Raw genomic sequence first — 25,484 nt, 5'->3', positions numbered from 1 at the left:
AGAAATCTTTACCCAGACATTGTAAAGGGCCCCTTAGAAGCCAAGATGCATCTGCTGCTTCGTCCTTTGGCTGCGGATGGAAAAGACCCTCATGTGCTAAGTGCAAATTCCACACAAGGAGACAGATAGCATCGGCAGAAGTGCACGTAAACAGAAAACACATACAGGAGAAAGAGCAGGTATGTGGTATGAAGTCTTGAATAGCTGCCAAAAAGCCGATCTATGTATTTAATCACTCGGAGGAATCCCAGAGCCTGTGTGGTACAGTGAGGGTCCCTCGAGATGGAAGCATTACTGCCTATAAGTAATGTTCCTGTTTACTCCCACTGATGCTTTATGTAACAATCCTGCTCTGCCCCTGACTGCCTGTCAGATCTAAAATAACTTTCCTTTTGATGGATGTCTTCATGCTGGAGGGGAATTGTGGGGATTTTCAGTATGAAATGGCCAGAAGCAAGAACAGGTATTCTCTCTGTGGTGTCTTCTAGAGGAGCATAGAGGCTTGAAGGTGAATGATGAAGATCCAGGCTCTAAGCACTGTGTTTATTTTTCCTGGATGTTTCTTTACCTGAAGTAAGGATTATGAGAACAAGAGTCTTTTGCTTTGGGAGAGGGACTCTGAGATCAGTCAGATGCTTCCAGGAGTTTTCACATTAAAATACAAAGTAGAAATCCTAACATAATAATTTCGGCTGCGCTCTTTACACGGCGTTTTCTGACATCCTTGCCATGTTGTATTTCCATTAAGCTGTGGAAGGCAAGGCTGTTTGTGCTAGGAAGACAATGCAAAGGCAAATGTCCAAGCTTGTCCATAGTATTGAAGAGCTGATAATTGTATTCCAGCCACACCTGACCTAAACCCCAAATCAACCACTCATGTAGCAGCAGCAGCAAATGGAGGGATATTTAAATTGCCTTGAGCCATTTAAAAAAAAAACCTTTTAGTCCCTATCTGCAGATAATGCTGTATATTTTTCCCCTTTTGTGAGATGAAGTGGAAGGGGCAGCACTGTTAGAGAAACACTGTTTCAGTGCTCCAGGGGACCCATCATGTTGTGAGGCAGGACGTGAAAACTGCAGGAGCATCTTAAAACAATTCAAGGTGTCAGCAACCATGTTCCTGTCAGGAAAACTACTTTGAGGATGCAGCAAGCTAATCTTCCAGGACTTGCTGAGGTCACGGCTCAGCTCACATTTAATGAACAGCAAAGTTTGTGGTGAAGAGGTAGGATCCGATTCTTTCAAATCTTCTACCTTCCTCTGAGATTTACCAGGACAAAACTCACCCTGAATCATTTTGACCCATCTCCCTTGACTGTTAAATAGAGGAAGAGAAGCAGCAGCTAAAACTTGACCTTGTTTAGAAGAACTCAAATTATTTATGTCCTTTTTATGGACTGCTGCTGCCAACAGCTTTCTCTCACTTTGCGGTTGTGGGTCGCACTGCCTGCTGCTGATGTGTGTTCAGCTGGGCAAATATCGCATGCCATATTCCATGAATATATTCCCTTGATTAGAAATCAGAATTTCTTTCAGCTGTGTTTATTTCTCTCTTCATCGCCTCTGTCTCCATCCATCCACCGTACCCACCAGTAAGACCTACTGCTTGCTTTTTCTTGAGACTAACACGGTCTGAAAATGCAGTTGCTTTTCATTTTATGCATGTGACTAGACTTCTGAAAGTCATGTTTCACCCCACTTTCTCATGTCTTCCCAGAAGGCTGTTTTGAGATGTGTCAAGGGATAAACCTGAGTTGCATTCATCTATTCCAAAAAATCTGAGGTCTTGGCTACACTCTGAACACCTGCCCAAAATAGAACACCAAAGGCTGTTACGCTCACCAAATGCTTCCTCATCTGGACGTAGCTGTGCTTTGTACTGTCAGAATGTAAAGGAAAAAAATATGCCTTTGTGCGGACATAGACATACAGCACAACACAAGTTATCTTTGTTAAAAAAAAAAAGGGGGGGGGGGGGGGGGTTTACTGCTATAACCGTATCAACACATGGGATTGTTGCCAGCACAGCTCCATCAGCGAAGGATCACACCTCTTCATATCCCTGCCTTGCAGAGCTATGCTGGCAGAAATGCTTGTGCATACGTCACCAGTTGTTGCCTGATTTTTCTCTTTAAAAGGACTCTGCTGATGGGAAGCAGGGAGAGCTAGAGACCTGGCGTGAATTCCTCCGCTTCACCCACAGAATAGCTCCCGTGGGAGAGGAGAGACTAATAAATGGGGTGTGAGTTTGAGATACTGGTCCCCTGACAAAAATACACATCGGCTGAAATGGTGTGAATCCAGGCTGCTCTTGTCTCTCTGGTATTATCTCAGTTACGTGGTTCTCATTACAGCTGGAGCAGAGCCATGCAAGTTTGGTCTTCAGTGGGAGAAGAGAGACATTGTGTGGTTCCAGCTCTCTAGGGCGATCCTGAAATTCGTCCTTGCTCCAAGGCTGCATTGGCTGTTTCAAGCTTGCTGGTAGCCACCTGACTCTATTGAATTTAGCAGAATCAAAGAAATCACCTGCAAAATCACCCAGTGACACCTTTTCCCCTTGAAAAGGCATCTGGGCCTAAGCTTGCTTTGGATACGTATTAATTTTGCATTTTTTCTTTTAATGTATTTATGGTCATGCTGAGGTAGTCCTACATCAACTGTAGGATAAGGCTGGCTCCTGCCCCGGGCAGCTCAGAGTCAGGAACTACACTCAGTGCATCATTGATGTAGGATTGAAAGTATCAGCAAACTAGTTTTGTTTTCCAACTCCCTTCACCACACAGGCAAATCCATAGTGTTACCAAAGTCCCTCTTAACCCCTTTGACGTGGCCCTCTGACATGGGCTGTTTGCTCTAGAGTGCGTGAGCCGGGAGGTGGTTGTCAATGCCGTCTTCAAAGGAGACGTTTTCCTGCTGCCATCTCCCAGGTTCAGCCTGGAGCACCAGGATCCTGAAGCCTTTTGTCCCTAAGTGTGTCTTCTCAGTATCCACACCAATATCTAGACCTTTTCTTTGATTCTGCCAGGATCCTGATGCCAGAGAAGGTTTGCTGCAGTCGTTTCTGTAGCTAGACAGTGCAACCCATGAAAAGTCATTTTACCTCGATTCTTTGACATACCGAAGCGTTCCCCAAATCCTCCTATTCTTGCACTTAAGGTCTGGTCAAATCCTGTGTAAGGTCAATGTGTTCAACTTGCATCTCAGGTTTCATTGCACAAGTTTTGTATGCAACTGACTCCAGTTTGGATGCCTGTAAAATTCCCAATATGCAAATGTCCTAAATTTGGCAAAATTGGACTGGAAATCTCATTAGAGCAGGCTTTTATATGCTGTGTCCCTGACTTCCCTTCCAAATAAGCTGTCTTCAAAATACTTTATGGTAGTTCTCTTGGGATTTTTGAGTTTCTATTTTTGCCTTTCCCCGGAAAAGGAGAGAAAAGAGAAAGAGAAAAAAAAAAAAAACCAGAAAAAAGATGCTGGAAAATGACAAATGCAAAAATAATTTGCATAAGTGAATTTTTTTCCAACCTTCTGCACAGGTTTGCTTCAGATCAAAGTTCAGGTCATTCCCCAGTGCCTGAGGTTTTTTATTTTCCATGCTTGCAGCACAGGGGATGAGGGAACTAATATGAAGTGATGCCAGTGCCTGTTTGGACATAACTTGGATCTGTAAAAATGTGCTCAGTGTTTTCCAAGTATAAAAAGCCAAAAGAAATCACCTTGAGGTACCATGTGATATTATTTGCTTTGACCCAGGATAACTAAAATGAAAGGTCTCTCTGAACACAGAGTGTTCACAAACCATCCCACTTTTTTACATGTATGTGTGAGGAAGGAAATGTGGTGTTTATGGGGCCACGCTGAGCTTCAGCTTGTGTATTCAGCTCTGCGTGTCTGTGTGCCCAGACAGAATTTCCTGAGTGAAATGGGTTTGGTTGCTCTAGTCCAGCTTTTAAAGGTGGGCAAACAGAGAGCTCTTCTCCCGAATTACACAAACTGAACCTTTTGTTGAAAATGTCAGTAAGCAGGGCAAGGGCTGGGAGGCTTCTTCCAGACAGGCTGACTGGTCAAGTGAAGTCTCCTAGGTTAAATTTGAGGGGGCTGTCAGGAGCCCTGTGAGGTGCTGCTACAGCCAGTTCTTCAACCGCAGTGTGCGTACTTTGAATATAAAAATGAAATGGAGCTGCTGCTATTTCTAGCTCTTCGTGGGACTGTTCTTGTCTGCAAGGTTCTTGAGTGCCTGTGCAGTTTGGGACTGAGGAAGCTAGGACAGTTTGAGGCTGGACTACAGGTACTAGTACTGATGAGCAGTGCTCAGATGGATTGAAACCTCAGAGCTGCTCTGCACTTCAGTTTGCGTAAAATAGGAATAACTCTACTTTTTTTTTTTTTTTTTTCCTACCTGCTTTCCTCAGGACAGTGCTGTGAGATCAGTGGATGAACAGCACTGCTCAGAACCAGCACTTTGTGCAAATTCTGGGCTGAGACACTGGGTAGCTGTTAGCTGGTGGACAAACATCTCAGAAGGCATCTGTGCAGTTCTCAGCCTTGTGCTGGGGTTCACAGTGGCTGTCTATCCTATTTTCCCACCATACCAGTTGGTTTGGAGGTAATGAGAGAAGTGGAGGGGTGAAATGCTGGGACTAGCACTGACTGCTGAGCACAGTCTCTTTCAGCTATTTGGACATCAAAGTAGTGGCTGCTGGTATACTAAGACATTAACTGGTATCAACACCCTGCCTAACCTCCAGTCATTCTCCTAACAGCACTTAGCGTGGGGATGCATCACTCGGGGTTCAGCTAGACGGAGCAAAGAGAAATAGCAATAATGGAAGAACAGGAAGGATGCAGAACTGTGATGTGAGCGGAGAAAAGGTCTCCAGGAGCAGGATGTGCACCAGTAGGATTGGTATGGTTATAGATGGGAGCACGTTGGACATCTATGAAACAACTACATAGGTGATATGAATTGAAACAGTGGAAAACCAGAGCACATAGACTGCTACACCAGGATGGGAAAGCGGGTGCACTCTCAGGTTTGACGTTCTCTCCATCAGCTCCCCAGCGGAGTTTTAAGTGGCAGTCACTGAAATTTAAATGCTCTTGCCCACCCTCTGTGAGGCCTGGGAGCTCAGTCCCAAGTGTGAACGCAGCTTCCATCTTTGATGTGTAAGAACAAGCTTCGTTCTCATTGCACTGGCTGGCTGACTTCATCAGCTGCGATCGGAGCCTCCCTTGGCTCTGTATTGACACAGCCAGCATCTGCAAAATTACGGTATCGTGCAGATACCTGCAAGTTGCAGATGGACACCTGTGCACAGAGGAATATGCATGTCTGTCCAGGTTGTCCAAGTCCCAGTCTCAACTGACAGATTATTCTTCCATTTTAAAAATTGCATTATCCATCCCTTGCCCAGCCAGAGGAGGAACATCTCTCCTCCTCACTGCAATCCTTTACAGGATTGCTGACCCTCTCCCACCCCCCATGCTGCCCTACACATAACTCTGGGTTTAATCTGGCTTTGCTTGAACAGCCTGTTTTTCTCATGCAGGTGGATGGTAAGGGGCTGGAGACGAATGCCTAAACTCTTCAAGCATTTCTGAGTGTGAACGTGTAAATCATTCTGTGTTCAGGGGTGCTTTTACTGTACCTGTTACTGAAGCTTGAAACAATCCCAGCTCTGGTCTGACGCAAATAAAGGTGTCTAATCTAATTGCTGCTCCCTGCTGCAGGGATTACTTGTCCTTGGTGTGCTGGGACTCACATCTGGTGACACTCGCCCTGTTTAATCCTGGGGATGTTATCCCTGCCGCGGGAGGGGGTCCCCAGGCAGCCATCTGTGCTCTGCCTACCTTGACGTTGCCTCTCTCCTTGCATCCCCTTGTGACTGAATGAACTAGGGAGGATTAAAAGCAGGAGGAGTATGGCTGTGGAATGGCAGGTCGTGCTTACAGCAGAGGGGAGGTCTGGATTGGATTGAGATTTTGGCTTTTAAACGAAAGAGGCAGTACGTTGTTGTTTGGTACAGAAGCCGTTAATTAGCGATTAGTGGCTCGCTGGCCCAAACTCAAGGCTTTGCCTATCCAGTTTAGTACACCCCAAATTGCTCAAATATCTTGCTATGTACTGGAAGGACAGGCCCTTGGCTTTTTTTCTTTTTTTTTTTTTTAATTCTTTTTAATTCTTTTTATCCCAAGCTATGGGAGCTTTTGGGTTTAGAGCTGGAGGGTCCTTATTTGTGATTGCTACTTGGGATGCAAACAACAAACCTCAGGCATGCACGTGCTGCCTGGGTGGGTTAACAGCTAAATCCGAAGAGTGTCCTCTGCTGTCTGTGCACTAGGGCGTACTCTCAAGTGTTCATAGCTTTATTTTACAACCACAATTTCTTCTAAACTTAGCAGAGCATACACTTTGTCAGGAGCTGTTCCCATGCCAAGTTTCAGGTTTCAAAGTATTGCCACTTTTGAGCTATTCCCTGCTTCTTTCCTTCTGTGTGTCTCCCTCACACTTGCACACAAAACTTTCTTTTTAATGTAGAAAATTATATTTTTTCCACACATTCATAACTTAAAACATCTGAAGAGGTTTTACTCCAAGTTTATATTTAAAAAAAAATAATGAAAGCCAACACTGGCAGAGAAAGCAGTGTGAAAAGTTGCAGCTCAGAAAATTCAGGAACATTATAGGCATTTGCAGAGGAGGACTAAAATGGAAGTCCTTGCAGCCTGCCTTAGCAGGAGTTCGTGTGCGATATTCAATAAGATTATAGCTGCTGTAGCACAGAGTAGTACTCCTGTTTGGGCAACTTAATGTGCTTTATAAAGCGACGAGAATTACTTGCTGGCAGTCTGGTCAGTTGTTGTGATCCAGCATCTTCAAAAGCACTGCAAAGGCTGAGCATTTATATATTTGAAGATCTAACTGGGAGGGCTGTGCTGTGAGTTTCTCAGCAATGAACAGTTACAAACATCTGGGCTTTCTTCATGCTAGCATTGTCAAATCGGCAGCCTTTTGGACAACTCCATCTGGCCTGGCAGAATCTTCCACCATTCATTGACATTGTGGGGTTTATTTACTGGCTGTCCCCCTGAAGAAAACTGGTGTAATATAGGCTGGGTCTAGGTTGTCTAGAGGCTGATAGGCTCAATTTAAATCTATGTTTCAGAGGAGTGCTCTTAATCTATGTCTAGATGTAGCATAGACATTCCTACGCCTTCACTCTAGTAGAGGCATGGCATCAGGTTTTGGTGACTGTGGCTGCTCGTCAAGGCAACGAGCTAGACTTTGATTTTCATCAGAAAGTGAAGTTTCTCCACTTCAATATCCCATGAGCCAGATGCTGCCATCTCCTGCAGATTCTCTTCCCATCCCACCTCTGAAGCCCCCCAGCAATTGTTTTATGAGTAATGACATACATCTGGGTTTCAAAATGTGCACATCTTTTGTGGATTTTGCTGGGCTCCAGCACAAAGTTGCTCTTTCATCCACCACACAGTTGGCTACATGGCAGAGAGTACGAGATATGTAAGATAGGACTAGGAAGTAGGTCTTGGGCTATGATGTACATCTTCTGCTTGCTTTTTATGTAACAGAAAGGGTTTTAGGCTGTAATCCATAATGCTGGGACCAGGGTGACAACTTGGCTCCACAGCAGAACCCAGCATCTCACAGATACAATGCTCCTACATGTCCCTAGTTTATGTTTGGCTCTGGTGATCTCAAACTTCCCAAATTACTTTCTGTGGTGCTGTTAGGGCTTGTGAATCCAGAGTTACAGATTTATTGGCATGTACAAGGATTTGAGGTGCTACGCAGTTGATCCTGGCTGTAATGCCAACTACAATGAGATGTGGCTCTGAATCAAAGCCACAAGTTGGCCAGCATCCTCTTTGGGGACATCCTTGCCTGTTTCCAGATCCAAATGTTATGTCTGGCTTGAATCTCTGTGATCAGGTAAATCAAATTTTTAGCTCTGAACAGTGCAGGAATTTGTAAAAATGTAGAACTAGAGTAGGATCTAAACTGGCCTAGTTTAAGCTTATCTTTTTGTCTAAACAAGCTTCAGCTGGGGAAGAGGTAGACCTTCTGGGACTAAATTGTAGGTTCACTACCGTGAAAGGGATGATTTGACATTTCATCTTTAGGCCTGGCAGGATTTGTTTGGGTGCAACCCATCTATTATGCATGAGCATGAAAGAGCCCATGTACTTTCCATAAAAATCTTCTTCAGCTTGGGACTGTTTCAGACTTTTGGCCATTGATGCATTTGTAAATTTAAAAACAATCTGCTGATTTTCTTTAAACCAGCCTTGTTTGGTGTGTTTCTCAGTTTCGTGCTGCCTTGAGTTGTGCGTGGGCACCGTATTTAAAAAAAAAAAAAAAAAAAGGAAAATCCAAGGATATTATTGTTATTACTGGAGACAAACTCCTAGAAGCAGTGCTATGGTGTAGTAAATGTTGTGTAAACCCAGAGTAACAAAATGTTCTTTCATTTACCACTTACCACAACACAGAGCTGCATTTTCGGGTGTGAATACTGTTGTGTACCGTACACAGCGTGCAGCTTCTGTGGCAACCTGATGAAATGCTGCATGTTGTTATTTCTAAGGTTGCACCTTTGGGCCACACCAGGTTAGATACAGGAGGTTTCTCTGTGGTGTAGTGTCCGTAAACGGCCTCGTTTGCTTTGGCCTCTCTGCAGATTGACATCTGCCTCTTGCTAATTATGCACAGATTAAAAGGTGATCACCCAGCTACTTATCTTTGCAATCCAGGTGGTGGTGCCAGGCGGTGTGTGTTTAACATGCCGGGAGAGCTGGGAGCCTCTCGTCCCACACCAGTCACTCTCGGTCACTGTGCCCACCACACAGCTCTATTTCTACTCCTTAAATATACTTAATAAATAAATAGCACCTTCTGAACGCGTAGGCGGGTTGTCTAGCACAGTGCTGGCCCTTCCAAACATGCTCTGAAGTTGAAACTGTCTGTTCAGCTTGGCCAGGATTTATCATTAGAGCCGTATGGGCTAGAAAGCGTATTTGTGGCCGGCGTGCCAGCTTGCCTGAATAGCCCACAGTGTAATCTCCTGCTTTCCTTGGTGGGAGGAGCTGCCAAAAATAGCAAGCCAAGAATTTGTCCATGTTATTTCTGGGATAGCACCAGGAATTGACATCAGGAGGAGAGAAAAAGCAAGCAGTGTGAGAAGTTTAGGGTCCGTGGTTGTTTGGGTTTGCAGGCTGCCTTGGGGCTGCGTGGAAGGGTCTGGTAGCCACCTCCTGCGCGCGCGTGCTCCTACGCGTGGGTCTCTCACCAAGCCCTGCGTGGCTTGAACAAGGTGACTTAAGCCTCTGCTCTCTGTTAGGGCAAACCTGCTTGGCCCACTGCATCGGGCTGAGCCAGGAAGTCCGTTTTGTGGTCCCGTGGAACAATAACATCCCTCCCAACAGCCGCGGGACTGTGCGAGGAGCGAAGTGTTAGTTCCTGCGGCCGAGAAAAGGCATGAATGAGCCCCAGCTGAATCAGCCTTCACAAAAGCCTATGAATCGAGCTGTGACTTCTGTGTGGAAAGGGCTGTTTGTGCTGTAGGAGACATCACTGCCCTGGACAGCTGGGTGGGATCCCAGGGATGGGGATGGAGACGCTGAGCGTGCCTCTGCCACTGCTGCCGCATCCAGACCCGGGTGGCCCTTACGCCATGGGGTTATTTCTGACACCAGCTTGAATGATCCTCCCAGTAGAAAATTTCGGCTTATTGCTAGTCAGCAAAAGGAATATTGAAGGTAATACTATGTTGGTCCTACCTAATGTTTTCTGTGCTACCTGCCCCTTCCTTTCTCCCCTTCTTTTTGTTTTCAGCACGTACCCATTGGGAGCGGCAGCAATTAGCACCCGAGTCTGCGCCCGCAGCAGCTCCCCTGTCAGCAGGGAAGTAGTTCTGCACCAGCCCTGGCACACACCACCGCTTGCTCAGGAAAAGGGTAGGGGATGTGTAGAAAGCTGAGGTTACCCTGGGCTGAATGATGAGACATGGGTGAAAAGCAGGGTCTTCTTGTTGGAGAGAGAAGTGAGAGATGTTCGTGGTGACAGTGTAGGAACACGGGCTGCAAATGAGTGGTAAATCCGGCTTCATTAGTGTTGCTGCTGAAATCACCACTTTGTTAGCCCAAATGGATTCATATGAGTATGTCATATGCATGGCGGAAGAGATCAGAGCCGCCTCTGTGTGTTAACGAAAGATCTGTCTCCCTCCAACACAGGCTGTGGGCCAACTCTCTGGCCCGTGATGGAGCTAATTGGGCATCCGAGTCCTGGGTTCAGTGGCACTGGCCTCATAAGGGCCTATTTAGCTGCCTGACTTATCTCCAAATAGCTGTTTGTTCACTGCCTGCGGTTGCATTCACCATTATCTTTACTTAATAGCGCATCATACTACAATGAAGAGGCTACTGAGTGTAAGTCCTAGGGAATGAATAAATTTCTGTGTTGTCTGTTATGGGGCAGGAGGAGAAAGAGTTCAGTTGCAGCTCTGGTCTACTCTTGCTTCTCCAAAATTTGTCATGCTCTCAAAGTTGGTCCATGTGCTATGTCAGTGGCAGTTTGAACATCCTGGGGGGCCACCAAGATTTACCAATGCAGAGAAAATAAGAAATGCATGTTTACGTTTGACTACAGGGATTAATGACATGATACTGACATCCATTTTAGAAAAGGCCAAACTTGGAACTCAACGCTGCTGCTGCTGTGGTGGGAGATCCATCCTGCTTTTGCAGAGCTTAGAGTCTAACCAGAGAAGCCAGGCAAGGGATGGTAGTGATGGAAAAAGGGGAAAAAGTGAATGTAAAGGCTCCAAGAGGTAAAACCACCTTCCCCAAGTCCTGCCTATGCCAGCAAGCAGGGCTGGGAGCATAAATTAGGTGTCCTTGTTCACAGTCCTAGGTGAAAATATTCTAGGCAAAAACTATCTTGTAGGTTTTGGTTCTGGATAACGCCAGCTCCTCCTGAATCCTGTCTTTCGTCATAGTTAGTCCTGCTAGAATCAGACAAAGCAGCTATAGATGGGAACAGCCCCCACTGTAATTAAGGAGATCAGCATCTGACACTAATCCAACAAAAATCAGTCCTGGCTGCAGCAGGTAAGAGAAGTTGGGCACAATGGTTTCACCTCACCTTCTCCCTGAAAAAGTCACTTTCACCCATCATCCCCTTTTTCTTTCCTCGATGAATCAGAAATCAGCAAAGCATCTTGGTTTAGCACTTGCAAAACAAAGCATTAAGTACTTTTTATTTGAAGTAACATTACAGTTCAAAATGTACTTGATCTTTATTTCTAAATGTTTAGAATGTCTCAAGCAAAGTATTTCATCCAAAAGGGAATTTTTTTTGAAGTGAACAGTCCTGGGTACCACTCTACTGATTATTTGATCATTTTTAAGGTCTGGAAATGGCAGCCTGCCTTTTCCAGATTAAAAAGGGATGCCTTAAAGGCACCAACCAACACATTCAAGGGGAATACTGTTGTTTGGTTTTAACTCCTCCTCTGGTCTGGTATTTAAAGGATCGTTTAGAGATGTGTGGACATTTCAACAACTTGAAAACAATGCAGGAGGTTTTAAAATTTCACAGAATGAATTATTGCAGTGAACATAATCATAAACCTATAACTGGGTCATCCGCCAATTACAGGAATAAAAGAGTTGCAAGGGAGAACATGCCCCACATATTAAACTCAGCAGGATTATTTGATTAACGTATTGCTGTCATTCCCATTAATGGCACACAACTGAAGCTGCTGTAGGTGACCCGGCAAAATGTTTTCGTAGTTTTTGGGTTCATGGGAACTTTTTTTCTGAACTACACAATGGAACAGCTGCACTGTACAAAACACGGCATCTCATCTAGGCACAGCCTTGAAAAGCCACAGTTTTTCTTTGGTGCAGTAAACGCTAGCCAGTCATTCCATAATTTGAGAGCCCACGAGTTTTCTCACTTTTACCCTTCCGATTCTCTCCCCCATCCCACTGGGGTGGGAGTGAGCAAGTGGCTGCGTGGTGCTTAGTTGCCAGCTGGGGTTAAACCACAACACTGGGTTGAACCGTGGTGTTCATCGTGATGACTCTCTTTATCCCTTTGGTTTGGTTTTGTTATTATGCCTTCGTGTGAAATCCCCTACAAATAAAATCGATAACAACAGCTCATGAAACTGCTGGTCTGCCTGCGACAAAGGATTTCAGCCATGGCCTGGAAAGGTAAATTTTTTTTTATTTCCCCCCCCCCCCCAGTTCCAGATCCTTTTTCCTAACGGATGTCAGGGTGGTGGCCAGCTGTAGCGCTTTTAACATAGCAGACGTAGAGGGAGATCTCTATACAGAGCATCATCAAAGCTGGGATTGAGACCTCCTTTTCCACTTGGTGTGGTTGAGATGTGAGCTTGTAACATCCTTCAGTTACAAATCACATTGAACCCCTCCGAGATTTACAAGTGCAAGTTGCTGTATGCTGTTGGCCACCTGCAACGCAAGCACTGCAGTTTTGATTAAAGGCAGCTTAGCAATCCTTTGGGCCTTCAGGAAAGCATCTTGCAATGGAAATTTTGTACAAAGTGAACAAGAGCAGTTGGTAATAATCAAATAAATATGCTCAGTACCTGCATTTGGGCTTGAAAGTGCTGCTTGGGATAGTTTTCCTCATCAGAGCTCTGTTTTTTCCAGCACAAGCTCTTCTCTGTCCAGGCAGCTTGGCCAGTAGGAAGATGGGAGCATCCTTATTTTCCTGTACTTTTAAGTCTAGCTGTTGTACAGGTAACTCTTGTGTTGGAAACCCAAGGTGGGTGGTTCAATCCACAAGGACAGAAGGGAAACCCAGTGTGTATTCTGTTCCTCCGGGGCTAGTGAAGGCCTTTGTTTTAGGAGATGGCATGGTTTAGCTGGTCAGGAGAGCTTTTATCCTAACGTGCCAGAGCTGATTTTGTTCTGCAAAGCTGAAAGGGGGCCTCTGCAGAGGAAGATAAAACTCTGTATGCTTAGGCAGGGAGCTGCCAGAGGATTTTCTGGCTGGAGGCTCTCATCGTTCAACACATCCTCGCCCAGGCAAGGTAACCGGGAGATCAAGGACCACACAAGCTGACATTATCTCCGCGACTGATCCATTTCTATTCTGGATAAGGGTGGCCAGCTTGCTCCATTGCGGCTGCTTTAATAGGTTCTCTGTAAGGTCCCTAGATTTTGTCCCTTCCCTGTGGGGCCAAGCCCATTCAGCTAAAAAACCCACACAAAACAAAACAAACCTTTTCATCGCTTCCCTGGACTTTCCCCCCTTTGCATACCCCCAAGTGATGTTGGCAATTGAAACCTTTCCTCCTAGCCTGAAGCCCTTGCTCAAGACAAATTCTGTCTCAGTGGGCGTTTCCCAGGGTAAGAACTGATTCAGGACAGGATGATGCAGTGACGATATAAGCCATAACCTGTTTATTTTAGCCAGTATTTAGATTACGACTGAAGTGGGAAGCAGCGTGAGTTGCTGCAAGCCGACGCTCACATTTCTCACAGACCATTGGAGATGGCATCGGTTCAAGGTGGGGCTGGTGCTGGTGGAAGCCTTCAGAGTTGATGTTAGAGGAGAACGGACATGTAGAGCATCACGTCAACCCCTTGTTGTATGTGAAGACATAATGAGGGATGTTATAGATTAACCACAATGACGTATGCTCATAGGAAGCAATGGGCCTGGCGCTCTTTCCTCTGTGCTGATAAAGGATCAGATAAAGATACTGTGCCAGACACGGCCTCCGTTTGAGGAAAAGCTTTTAGGCTGGTACGGTCATTGAAATATATCAGATTGAAACACTTGTCCTCTTTCCTAACCCACAGTCATTCAGAACAACCTTACTTTGAGTCCCGTTAGTGGAGTTACTGGGGAGAATGTGGCGTTGCTCACACCATTTTCCTGTTTGCTCCTAGAGAAAGAGGATTGAAAGTAAAGAACCTTCTGTGCTCCCATTCCTGTGGCTGAGAGTTTCTTGGTGTAAGGCAATATTTGTTTCAACGAGATGATAAGTAATGAAAAAATTAATTTTTTCCTAATTCCCTTTTTTTGTCTAAGTTTAGCCTCATTTTTTTTAATTCTGTTTTGTTGGTTTTACTTAAAAAAAAACCCAAACAAAAAAAATCCCCCCACATTTGAACCCAGAAGGGAAGCATAGATATTTATTTTCTCCCACTATTTTTTTTTCATTCTAATTTTTGACTTTGCTACTCTTCACCAGCACCTCTTAACACAGACCAGCTTTCAGATGTGGGTGTTGCCCTGCCTACGGAGGCTGAGGGCTGCTGCTCTTGTTCATCATTAACAGCACAGTTATGACATTGCATACCACTCAGCTCTCATTAATTTGAGACCACACTCACTGCATATCCCAGCAGAAGCAGCAAATTGCTAGAGAAGAGCGATAACAAGGGGACAAAAAAAATTAATTTATTTGGTAGCAGCAAAGAGCGTGCAGGAAGATGCCAGTCGTGCAAATCTCATGCAATGTAAATGCTGCCTGCTCTCGGGTTAGCTTCAGTGTGAAAAGCAGCTCTAGAAGTATAGCATGTAGCTTCAGATGTAAAGCAAGTGAATGGCAGCAATGAAGCCCCCGTGTCCTTGCCCCTTTGGGTAGCACTGCTTCAGGTGGGGGGGCTCTATGGGATCAGTCATTTTAGGACCCCACCTCTCTGGCCTTCCTTGCAATTATGTTTATCTCCTCTCTAAACATTCCCCCTGTTACCGAGTGTATCTTTGATGAGCGTCCAAAGTTCATATCCGCTCTTCTGTTTAACCTTCACGTTCAGCGGCTGAGGTCGGTGAGCTAATTACACGTGCACCAGTCTCTAAGCACGTAGACCAGCTCCTTTTCTTTTTTACTGGGTGACTGATTAGCAGCAGTGGGCCAGCCCATGAAGGAAGGGGCAGCTATTAACGCCAAGGAGTCAACAGGGTTTGTGCTTGCACCTTGCAAAACAGGCTGGAGGGTTGGTGGGCAAGACCGAGAGCTGAGCCCATCCCACTGCGGTTTCCATAGGTTGATGTACAGAAAACATACTCTGTAGCTGACAGAAAATGTTTTCAAAGTATTGTTAAGAGGCATGGTCCCGTATTTTATCTTGTGCCCAGCTTTGCTACTCTCGTGGAAGTGAAAGGTTTGCAAGTTGCTGCTGGAGTTTCCTCCAGCATGGGGGAGTCCCAGCCTTGAGGAATAAGTCCTCGAGGAAATAGTACAGCAGTCAGTGGGGTAGGACCCTTGGTGGTGCGCTATCTGTGTGTGTGAGGGAGACACCGCAGCTTTTCTGCTTCTTGAGGTGTTTCAGTGGAAAGACAAAGTGAGCTGTCATGCTGTATAGAGTGGTAGTGATGTTCATGGTGTGTTTGATCTGTATCTGCGAACGGTTTTCTTTTAAGGCAGAAGAGACCTCGGCTTTGCAGCACTGAGCTAGAAGGATCTGGAGTCTCAGGAAGCTGTAACCCTAAAACTGTTTGTCATTCCCTTCCAATATATGTAGCACGTGAACAGGATACACGGGGGTCAATGCGTGGAAACATCGAAGCAGGCCAATGACAAAAGCTTCAGAAAACCGTATGTCCTAAGTTCTCCTCTTCATCAGGGCTAAAGCATCTAGTGTTCATAGCAGAGGTCAGTTTGTAGATGTCTAACACAAAACATGGAGAGAGTATGGCCTTCTCTTTTTAAAACAGCCCGTGGTGGGACCGGCCTGTCTGTGGTTACAGCACATGCCCAAGAGGCGTGTGGTGCCAGGTAGTGGGACTCTTCTTGGGCAGAGGGGCTTGAGAGCCCCATTCCCCTCTCCGCAGAGACTTCCCCAGCCCCATGGCACGATGCTCTCCCCTCCACTTTCGTGCAGCCTCATGAAGCTTTTGTTTTGTCTGGGGTTTTGGGGTTTGTCTTCTTAAATGCCTAAATAAAAGCATCTGTTTGGATTGCTTGGGTGGGCCATTATGGACACCAAAACGAGAAGGATTTTTCCCAGAGTTTCCAAACGTAGGTGGCTTTAGCACCCAGTGAAACTTTGGGAAATGGAGCTTTACACATAGATTTCAAATTCTTTATCTCCATGTTTTAAATGGCTATTTTGCTTTGCATTAATACTTCTCAGACACTATATTTTGTGCTAGTGAGCTCCAATACTTATTATAAAGAGCGGAACAGAATTGAATAAAGTGCCAGAGGAATAATTATTTTCAAATGGAGCAGCAGACTGACAAGGACAAGTCCTGCTCAACCTAGTAAGCTCCTGGAGCAGGAGGTGTTTTAGTGTGTTACCATGAGGAGTTGGTTAAGAGGTTAAGAGTGTATTTCTGAGCTTCCTAGAGACTGATGCCTACTTGAAATGAGAACCAGAGGGAAGTAGGAAAGCATTAGCAAATCAAAGTGTGTTCTTCGCTTGGGGTAGCTTCTGTCTTCAGGGACAGCTGGATTATGGGCACCAGTTTGTTGCAGTATCATTTTTTTTCTCCACGATTGGGAAAGAAAATAAAGTTAGTGCTGCAGTTGAGTAGAGAACTCTTGCCTGCTCCAAACAGAAAAATATACCTTTTGCTGCTGGCACATCACACTGTGAATATTTGCTTTGGCTAATAAACACGGAGAAGTTGGTAGATGATTCACCTGCTCTGTGTACCTAGCATTTGTTGCTAAGCTCTTCAAAATTTAAACACCCAACTCTCCAGCACACGGCGCTCTGCTGAGCTGGGGTGTGGAGGCTCTGTACAGTGTCTCCCACTGACCTTTTTGGTTAAAGGTGGAACTGGGTGTGTAAAACATCCCAGCAGCAAGGATGGGCTCATGGACCATCAGCTGTACTCTGTAGATGGCCATTGTGTGCCCTTGGTGGGAACTGCTTGTGGGCTGTTGGTGGCACTGGGATTGTGCTGGCTGCAGGACACACAGGGTGCTTTTGGGAAGGCAATTATTATGTTTGTAATCTAATTTTGGCTTTTTTTTGCAAATAGTCTTAGACTACCAATAAATTACAGGGTTTTGCCCATGGATCTTAATAGCAACTTGTTGGCAAGAGAAAACTGTTTTTAAATGTATTTGTCCTAAGGAAGAACAAGCAAATGAACAAAACTCCAGCCAGTCACCATCTGTGGTTTTAAAAAGGAATCAAGGTGTGAGTCCTGTCCTAGGATTTCGGTGGTTTCTTAAGCAAACCTCTTGGGTTTTGATGAGCTTGGGGTTTTTACATTGACTTGACTTAGGTTTCTGCAGCCATATGCCAACAGGGTGGCCCAAGAGCTCGATATGTGAGACAAGCTGCTCTGAATTGCTGTCTCTGGTACAGGTTATCATATCAGTATGATAGGGATTGTTGCTGGGTTTTGACCCTCCCAGGATTCATACATAACCAGAGGTACCTCTTGATGCTCCGTAGAGGTGGGATTTTCCAAAATAATCACTTAATGGAGCCATGTATAACCAAGAACAAATTGCCCGCTACCCCAGGTGGTGCTCATGTATGACTGCTGTAATGCTGTACGGCTTCTGGGGCACACTGGTAGGTACTTTGTGACTTTGCAATCTCTTCCGCTTTAAGAGCTGAAATAAAGAGCAGCACACAGATGGTGGTTTGCAGCACAGTTTTCCTTGTCCTAAAACCCCAGGGCTTACGTTGCATGTGCTCCAGTGCTATTTACTGCCACTGTCTATTAGCTGTTGGTTGGTGTGGTTGCAGCCCCAGAGCGCTCTCATAGCACCGCTGGAAAACCGACAGCAGGACAGAGGTGATGTCTTCACCACCAGTTGAATTCATCCCTGCAGTGCTAAGGGCCATGTGGTATCTAGCGTGTCCGCACGGATGGATGCGCTTTTGCTCTGAGCTCCTACCAACACCCCAGCGCCAACCTGGGAACCAGGTGGCCCTGTTGGTGTAGACTCCTCTTCCAGAGCAAAATTCTCACTGTTGACATGGATATCTGTGTTAGAAGCAGGAATCTGTCCATGAAAATCTGTAATCTGCAGTTCTTATGCTTACTGCGGAAGGAAGAGTAGGCTTCCTAGATAGCTAGTTTGCTGGCTGGAGCTTGAAGTGTTATTTTATCTTTGTCCACCATTTTTAGCCAAGCAGTGGCCCAGTAGCAGCTATTCCAGTCAAATACCTGATGTTTGCATCACACATGGGCATGTGCAGTGACAGACTGTGCATATAGGAATCCACTGCACGATGTGCTTCAAGGGATGAATTTACTGAATGAAAGGTAGAAGGATTTAAATAACCTTTGCTCTTCATATTCAAGAGTGGGAAGGGTTCAATTTGGTTTTTAAGTTCTGTGCACCTGCAGGATGATCTTTTTTACCCCAGTAAGGATTTGCTAGTGAGTCGAATTTTGTACTCTGATTCCAAATCAAACTATTTGTTGATGTCATGAAAATTATTCTTTAAGCTGTGTCAAACCCTCAAAAATGTAACTAATTTCCTCTGTTCACTCAACACTCCTCACTCAGTAAACTGGGCCAGAAACCAAATGGCAAACCAGCTTGTGACTATTTTTGCTTTATGTATGAATGTACTGTTTGAATGTTTTGGGGGTTGGGGTTTTTTTACCTTTTCTGTAGCCTTTTTTATCTTTTTGTGATCATTCCAACAGTGGTGTTTCTGCTGCGTGATTTTCTCTAAACAAATGAAATGTGTTTGCTCAAATTATCTCTGAACATGAACTCTGCATTGCATGTTTCCTGTGATGCATTGCAAGCTGTTAGTACCTAGCCACCAAAATGGGGAACACGTGCAGTACTGGGGCTTCTATAATTATTCAATATGGAACAAATTTCTAAATTTGACCGTGAGCTATCTGAAATTCACTGTTTGCAAGGCACTTGTTGAAACAGGCTTGTACAATGCAGCAAAATTTCAAGCAACAAATTTATTCAAAGATTTGGTGAGATACATTTGAGCATTCAGTGGGAGAAATACAACTCATATGGTAGTTTCTAGGTAGAAAGTAATTCATGTTTTAGTTATTGCGGTGGCTGACTCCTTTGTACGGGAACATTGCATACCAATTTTAGTCCTCCAGTGGTGTATATATAGTATAATTTTAGAGCCCTTTGAGATAAATAGGTCTGTGTGCCTTTTTTAAAAGGATCTCTAGTATGAACTTTACCAATACTGATTATGGCTTACATTTCCCTTTCCACCTGGGAGGTGTGTGTAAGTGGTTGGGTTCACATTTACAATGAAAGGTTTGTGATCACAGAGGGCATCTGATCTGCCTGACATCACGTGCAGTATCTCAAGGTCAAGTCAGACCTCAGGTATCCTCACCTGGTGCTCTCTCTCCTAACTTTATCCGTGACCTCAGGCTTTCTTCACATGCGGCGTCAGAAGGAAACATGTTTGTGTATCCCACGTTTGCCAATAAGAAGGGTTTCTAACATCTATGCAAATTATGGATAGGAATTGGTTTGAGACAGGTTTCAATGTGAGCTGGGACTCACGGATGTGTCAACGCTTGTAAAAGTTGAAAGCTTACAGTGGAGAAGTTTGCAAACATCTGATTATCTCTTTTGGCCCCAAATTGGGCTGTGAGATCTTAACTTGAAAATACCACAAGAACTCAAAATACAAGAGCAATAGGAAGAAAATGCAGATGGAAGGAAATATGGTTGGGCCTTAAGCCTTAGAGCTTGGTTTGAGGTTTGGAGCAAAGTTCAGGCTAGCTGCTGTTCTGTCCAAGCTGGATCGTGTGCCCATGGCTGGTCGGGACACTACTTGTCTGCATACTGCCTGGCTCGAAGCACCAGAATATGTTTTCCCCAGCTAACGGTCACTGCCTGCAGGAACTGAGCGCTGAGCCCAGCTGAGCTGCTACAGCATCAAAGGGGACCCAAGTTTGGTGTTCAGGCAAGGTCAGACCGCGTGTGGGGGCTAAGCTCCCTGTTACAGGCTGTCTTTGGCCTCCACCACATTGGCCAGGGACTCAGAGCGGGCTGGCCACCCCTTACAAATAACAGAGGTCTTTAGTCGCCAGTGCTGTCAAAGCCAGCAACTGTCATCAGTACGGCATTAATACTTCATAAGTAAACAGAATTGGCAGAGATGGCTCTGCAGGCCGTGTTGGCTCCTTGGAGGACAATTTTTCAGGTTCTCTGCTTACCATAAGCTTTGCCTAATGTAGTAACTCTCAGAAGAGCTCGAGAGGAATTTTAATGTGCAAAAGCTGGAAAAGAGGTGAGCATCTCGTGGCAGGATTTGCCTTTCCCCTTTGGCCTCTGGATCACTCTCCACTTCCCTTTGGGTTTTGAATGTGTTCCCAGAGAAACACACTTTGCCCCCCCATGGGAGCATCGCACTTCGGTGTTTCCTTCTATGCATTATTAAGCTGCAAAAAGAGCTTTACAGCTTTGAAATATGTTCTCATTAGCTGTAATTAAATCTTTAAATTCTCCTTCAGGCTTGGATAAGGCACAAGCGCCTCTCATACCCAAAGTTTTTCTTCTTTCTTTTTTTTTTTATATTTTATTAGTCTCACACTTTGCTAATTACTGAATGCAATGATGTTTCCAAAGCAGCCACAAATAAAAGTATTTACTATTCAGCAAGGCATGTGTTAATCTGGCAAACTATTATATTGGCTACGGAGTCTCTTATTTAATATGAATCACTCTGTAAAGCGCCTCAACAGCACAGCTTCTTATTCATTATTGCTTAATTTCATGATATCTGAGATGTGGGATTTCAGTTAACGGATAATTGAGATCATAAATCAAAATATTTTCAATGAGATTACATGAAACACAAGATGTTCAGGTTTGGAGCCTGAAATACCGTTGTCCTCAGCAGCTATCAGCAAGGATGGGTGAGGTCTGTAGGCATGTCCCTCCTTCTGTCTTGACTCCAACGTTGGGTCAGCCAGGAGAGGGCAAGTTTTTGGTGTGTTGTCCACTTTCTGTCTGTCTGATATATTTGCATCACCTCTATCACTGTAGGATTCCCAAGTGATGTGTCTCTGCTCCTGACACATCTGTTGGATGGGAAGCTTTCCTATCCTTACTTTACCAGTAGGAATATGAGGCCAGTCACAGCACATGCATTCAATTTCTGGCAGCATCCGGGCATCCATTGATGTATACGGGACTCGGCTGGGTTTTCAGTTTCTGCACTAACTTGCCAAAAACATCCTCCAAGTGTCCTCAGGGTTGCAAGGGAAATCTGGGAAGGAGCAGAGATGTCGTAGACAGGTCGTCTCAACCAATGACCCATCTTTCTAATTCTTTTCCCTGGAAGACACTGAAAATCAACTTACCTGGGATGACTAATTCCTTTTAAAAATCCTAATTATTGCTTTTGTTACTGAAAAGGACTCGTAGATATCATAGCAGCTACTGACGGAGGAAGTATTTTAGAAGAGAAGTTACTAGATGTATTGACAGGCACCTTCATTCTCTTTTCCCCATTTAGCCCTACTGACCTCCATAAGCCTTGGATCAACCATGTTACCAATTTTCTAACAAAAAATTAACTGTTTGATTCCTTGTTTTGAGAAAGCAGGCAAGCAAGCTCACCTTAAAGATCATAAGGAGGACAAGAATCCTCTTTGTGTGGAACAAAGATGCTGTAAAACAAGAATGTCCAGTTCTAAATTTTTCTATTGGAGATGAAAACCTGCAGCATAGTTTATATATTTTTAAAGGAAAAGTGTTTGGGGGCCAGATTCATTTTGTTTCTTTTCTTTCTTGGCTCATTTGTAGCAGCCTTGAAAATAGTAGTTTCATATGGAAACGCTGATGCAGCACTCAGCGGCATAGCAGCAACCCATGTCTTCTCTGGTGTATTTTAGGCTGCCAGCAAGGCCTGGGTTACTGCTGGCCACATCTTACCAGGCAAAATTATTGCTTTTTATAAGGTCAAATGTGTAGCTTCTTCCTACTGGAAAGCCTGAGGAAGGACAATGAATGATTCATTGTAGGCACTCCAGAGGCACACAGACCCCTCGTGTGCATGGCTGTGGGAATACATTAGTACACAGATTTCCTGTTCATACAGTCCAAGTTATGTAGAAAATGCCTTTGCCTCCATCGTTGGAGAACTGAATGGGCTGTTTGTGACCAGCTTTCTCTTGTTTCCTATTCTTTTTTGCTCTGCCCCTTCCAGGGTGTTGTTTGACTTTGCTCCTCACCCAAGGTATTGAGCTGGGAGGTTCACCCAGCTCGTGGACCATATGGATTTAACCCAGGGGTGCAACTCACTGTGGCTGTTACGGAACCTCCTGCGGCCTCATCCAAGAGTCTCCAAGTTGCTCCATCTACCCAGCTACTCAAACTAGGCAAATACACTCTCCTTGCTAATCCCATTTACTGACCCCATACTCTGTGCTCCCAGGTTTCTGTACAAAAAGCAGGGAAAGGACGGAAAAGCCATGGGCTGGGAGAAGAGAAGCTGTGGAGGATCAGGGGTTGGAGGGTGTTCAGAGAAGAGTGTCGTGGGCAAATGTTTCCTCTTGCTGTTAGACCCTTCGGATCCACAGGTGCTCACACCTCTTTGATGGGACGGGGACACCATTTTATTTTAGGGAACACAGTCATTTTCTGAGAGCTGAAAAAGTTGCTTGAAGCCTTCAAAGCGGTAGTGGTTTGGTGCCAAAGTAATTTTGTGGATCCGGATATGAGTGGTTTTCCCCAGGCTGTGGCCAACTGGAGGCACAGCTTGCAATTTGATGCAGGGCTCGTCAGTCCTTGGGTGCCTGTGGTTCTGCCCCATCATCCAAACCGTCTTCATCTTCTGCCTGTATTCAGAAATTAGATAGTGCCATTTTTCATTCCTGAAAGCTTCCAGGCTGCCTCATAGCTGCTTTACTTTTGGTCGGTGTTAGCTAAAGGCCTTGCTAAGAAGTTCATCCATGGGTAAGGGTTTAGGCAATGTAGTGTAAGGCCCCTCTCATTGCCTGCCCTGGACCATGAGACCCAGGGAGCTTCACTCACTTCTTGAACTCTCACTACATCTCTGCTTTGCCCTTCTAGGTGGGTTTTTCTTTCTTTCTTTTAATGATTAAAATAGCTCTTAATATCATCATTTGCTCAAAGTGTAGAAATAGACTGAAAATGCATTCCCTAACTGAACCAAAAAACGTTCAGGTCTCATGTCATTATTTTTTAACCAGGTCTGCATTAAAAGTTTTATGAGCTGCTCCAGTTTCGGAAGGTTTCCCGTAAATGAACTTTCCACCACTCTGTGACAGCAGTGCATTGCCAACACATGGATAATATGGAAAAATGAAAGAGGGGGAAAAAAAGGCGCCTCCCCCCCCCCCCCTTCCTCCATCTGTTACAATACGGGACTGTGGCAGGAAACGAGGTTTTGCAGTTTTATAGGAGCAGAAGTGTGTTGTGTGGTTCTTTTTTTTTTTAAAGCCGTGGAGCGTGTCATTTCAGAGCTCTCTCCAGCAATCTGGAAGCAACCAACTTAAGGCATGGATGGAAAAGACATTATGTAATTGCAAAAGACAAAAAACCCTCCCAACGCTGAGGCCTTGTGGCAGAAGCCAGTCTCTGACCTCACCCTTCTCAGGATCTCTGGAGAACACTGTGTTCCTCTGGCCCCTCGCAAAAAATAGCCTCTGCCAAATTTCAGCAAACAATTCCGGCATTTCCTTCCCCTGCCTCTGGTCTGTGGGTGTTTTGGAGTCTCTCGCATGTGTGGGCAGGGATTCATTAGCTAAAATAAAAACCGTACTACAGAGCTGCATTAGAGAAAAAGAAAGTTAGGGGAAAAAAAATATGCAGGCAAGTGTAATAAGCCTGTGGCATCAGCTAGTTTGGACTCGATTCCAGTTTTGGAATTAATAAAGAGTAAGCCAGAAATAAAGGGGGTCTCGTGGGTCCTCTTGTCTCCCCTCCCGCCCGTCAGTCGTGGTCCCTGGTGCCCTGTCTTGCCCGGCAGCAGCCGAACCGCTGGGGTCTGAAGTGCTGCCTTCACAACTCCTGCCGGCAAAGCTGAGCACGGGCCGAGTATTTGAAAGATCGAGGTCTTTGTTCTTTTTTAGCTTTTCCCAGTATAATCCCTACAGAGATGTAATCCTTCGGTGTTGTTTTTCCTCTGAATTCTCTTTAATTTCCTGCCTGTGGTTTTGGGGGTTTTGTGAGGTTTTATGGTTGTGGAGAAATTTTGTTGTTTACAGTGGCTGTCCTACATGCTCTAAAAACGGCATCCCATTTCTTCTAAGAAAAGTCCTTGTGTGTCCTAATTTAAATTGCCAGGTCGTCATTATTGCCACTGCAATACTCCTGAGGGAACCCAAATAAATATCCCTCCCCATGGGCATCCTTCTTTCGGGTCCCGGGTCTCTGGGGGCAGAAAGACCCCATTCATCTTCAGGCTGCAGGTTGAAGACCCTGTATTTCACTGCTGGTGTATCCAAAAGCAAGGGAAAGCTTCTCTGTTTCCTGACCACAGAAGCCAGCCGTGTTGCCCTCAAGTTTCCCCGCAAATGTGCTTGAGTTTGGTTTGTGTCTGCCAGCTGGAGCTCAATACCTTCTTTACAAGCTTTTGCTTTCTGCAGGCAGGCTGCCAGGGGAGCCGATGATAGGTTTTCAATGGCTGGGCTGTTTATTTAAGATCATTGAACCTCAGAAGGCTCCCAGAAGCAAACAGAAGTTTTGGTTGGCCTTGTAGGGAACGTACATCTGCCTGCTTGGGCTCTGCAACCATTGTTTTAGCATTAAGAAACATTTGCATTGCATGTTCTTCAGCTTAACAATTTGGCTGTCGTGGTGCAGGAAAGAGTTTTGTCCTGTTCCTGTTAGCAGCAATGCTTTCCTCGCTCATAGAGCTCTGCATTAAGGAACAGGTTGGGGCTGGGAACTCAAAGGAGTCTGAAAGATGGCTATGGTCAAGATGCCACATTATATGTGTTAAGGTTCCTCCACTAGGTTTGAGGGTATGAAAGTTGCATCTATTACATAAAAATGTGCAAATTCAGTGATGTGAGGAGTGGGGAGGCTGGGGAATAACGTGTAGCAAGTCCCCATGCCAGAAATGGAAGAGCCTGTCCAAACCAGTCCTCCCAGGAGAGTATTCCTCGTTCTCCCGCTCCCCACACGTGACTTCATCATCTTCTTTTAAAATGTCCTCTCTGTGACACTGAGGATCTCTGCTGGGACCTTCTACCCATGTCAACCTGGCCTTGCTGCTGCAAGTAGGTTGAGTTGTCGGCAGTGTTTGTCTTGCTTTGTTTCCTTTTCCACATTGTTTTTTGGTTCCAAGGAAAATACTAGTGGAGAGGAACGTTTTGTGGGGGGTTGCAACTTGGATCAGTGTGTGTTCACTTCAGCCTGGGTGCTCCCCAGCAGCTTCCCAAGGCGCCAACACAGAAGTACCCCCACAGCAGAGATTTTGTCCGGCATGGCATACGTGGTATTATTCAGAAGAGTTGGGCTCTCGGGAAGGGGACTCCTTCTCAAGCCCACGCGCCACGCTGCAGCAGGCACAGG

This window comes from Aquila chrysaetos, chromosome 20 (genome assembly GCF_900496995.4).
Source record: "Aquila chrysaetos chrysaetos chromosome 20, bAquChr1.4, whole genome shotgun sequence".
NCBI lineage: Eukaryota > Metazoa > Chordata > Aves > Accipitriformes > Accipitridae > Aquila > Aquila chrysaetos.
The sequence above is the reverse complement of the archived record's forward strand: the minus strand, read 5'-3'. Positions refer to the sequence as shown.